We start from the raw sequence: 2,500 nt of genomic DNA on the forward strand, positions 1-2,500 counted from the left end.
CGCTCTTATCATCCTCGGAGATGGAGGCAGTCCGCGTCTTCCCATGGGGATGGTGGTGGTGCTTCTCCTGCTTCCTCCGCCCGCACCGCTGCCATCAGGATGGAGTCCTCACGTTCTCGTTCGGCTGCTGCCATTGCGGATGCAAGGCGCACTTCCGCCCGTTCCTCCGCCCTCCGGCGACCTCTTCTGGTCCGTCTGGCTCGACCTCGGTTGGAACGAAAGAGTTCAGCCACCCCATCAACCGACACCGGCTCACCATCCAGCGGACTGGCGTCTACCGCTGCTGCTCTCGTCGGTAGTGCTGCAAGGTGTGCTTGGAGGTTGAGCTGCAGCTCGTCCTCACGCCAGAGCTGTTGCAACACCTTCGTGATTTTGCGTGCAGCTTCCTGGATGCTGTTCCACCGCTCGGGGCTCTCCAGCAGCTTCATGCCGAGATTTTCCTCGTTCACTGGGTCGCTTGTGCCGTAGCCCAACAGCTCCACCCGGATCTCGTGGAAGACCTCGCACTGGAACAGCACATGCGCCACCGATTCGACCGACCCCGGGCACCGTGGACATTCCGCCGATGGGGCAAAACCGCAGACATGGAGGTATTCCCGAAATATCCATGTCCGGTTAATACCTGTGAGAGGTGGAAATCAACCTCTCCATGTCGCCTACTCATCCACAAGTGCAGGTCCGGGATCATTCGGTGGGCCCAGACCGCGTACCGACTGGCCGTTGGAGCTGCGGCCGCCGCATCCCACGCTCGCTGCCACTCCTGGAGAGTCCCCTGCCTCTTCCAGCCGGATGTCCTTGCGGCTGGCGCCCGGGGCAGCTAGGAGCCTCCGATGGCACCTTGCGTCCTCCCGTACCAGCAGCCTGAACGGCACAAGGCCTGCCAGTGCAACTCCGGTCTCATATGCCACCGACACGAACGAGCTGGTGACACCGCGAGCCAGGGCCTCTGCACCTGGGCCAGCTTCCTCTGGCACCACTGCAGATCCGTCGCCTCGGACCACACGGGGCAGCATACCGGATGATCGACTCCGCCACTGCCGCCAACAGCCGACGCTTGGCCACCTGGGGCCCACTGTGGTTCCTCATTACTGCGGTGACCACACCTACCACGCGGAGGGCTTTAGCCGTCGACAGCTCCACGTGCGGCTTCCACGACAGGTGGTCATGGATCTGGACCCCCAGATACCGGATCGACTGTTTGCTGTGTATGATGGTGTCCCCGACGCGGAACGGCACCCTCAGTTGACCTCTTCGCAGACTGGAGATCATTACTCCTTCCGTCTTCTCCGGAGCGAGCTGCAGGTGATGGTCCTCCATCCAAGCCGCAATCGCGTCCACTGCCTGTTCAGCCACCGATGCCGCCTCCTCTGGTGTGCAACCCCGTGCCATGACCACTATGTCATCCGCATAGCCGATGACGCTAGCCCCTTCAGGAAGCTCGACCCGCAACACGCCGTCGTACATGATGTTCCACAGGGTCGGGCCCAGAATGGACCCCTGTGGAACACCTGCAGTCACTGGCGTGTAACGGGCCCGTCTGCGGTGTCATAGACGAGCTCCCTGTTTTCGAAGTAGTCTCTCAGGATGTTGCGGAGCTGCCTCGGCACGCCTTTGTCCTCCAGCGCCGTAGCGATGCACTGCCAGCTGGCAGTGTTAAATGCATTACGCACATCCAGCGCCACTACTAGAAGGCAGCGTTTGTCCCTGTTGTTGGTGCGGCCAAATGACATCGCGTGACGGCCTGCATCCACCACCAGCTGAATCGCCTGCACTGTCGAACGGCCCCTCCTGAACCCGTACTGGTTTTCTGCCAACCTCGGTGATTCAGGAGCCTCGATGACATCATTTATTCGCGACAGCAGCAACCGCTCGTACGCTTTGCCCGGGTTGTTCAGCAGCAGAATCGGGCGGAAGGATGAAGCGAGCCCCGGTGGCTTGCCCGGCTTGGGGATCAGGGCCAGTTTCTGCTTCTTCCACTCATCCGGGAACCGCTCGTTGTCCAAGCATTCCTGGAACAACTTCTTGAAGATGTCCGTATGCTTCCGGATGGCGGCCGTCAGAGCGGCGTTTGGCACACCATCCAATCCTGGAGCCTTCCTCGGGTTCAGCGAGCTCGCGATGTCCAACAGCTCCTGTTCATTAACGTCCCGAACTGGTTCTCTCTCCCTCTCCAGGACTTGGCCTGGTGACGCTGGCCAGTCAACCGGAGGATGCTGGGGAACAGAGTGGAAACGATGCCCTCTAGCACCGATGAATCGCGCTCTCTCGCCGTCCAGCTTCCACGAAGGCGGCTTAGTACGTTGCGGTACCATTGTCCCGTCTCGTCTTCCGCGAGGCCCCGCAGCATTTCATCGAAGTGCTCCTTCTTGCTGGTGGTGATGGCTGAATCCAGGGCGGTCCGCACCTGGAGAAGGTCGCTGGCTGCGGCGATCTGCTCTTCCTCGTCGATGGCAGTTTCAAGGCGTTCCTTGGCGAGGCGGCAGTTCTCACACAGGACCTC

The sequence above is a fragment of the Anopheles arabiensis genome (assembly GCF_016920715.1).
Source record: "Anopheles arabiensis isolate DONGOLA chromosome X unlocalized genomic scaffold, AaraD3 X_pericentromeric_contig0003, whole genome shotgun sequence".
Classification (NCBI taxonomy): domain Eukaryota; kingdom Metazoa; phylum Arthropoda; class Insecta; order Diptera; family Culicidae; genus Anopheles; species Anopheles arabiensis.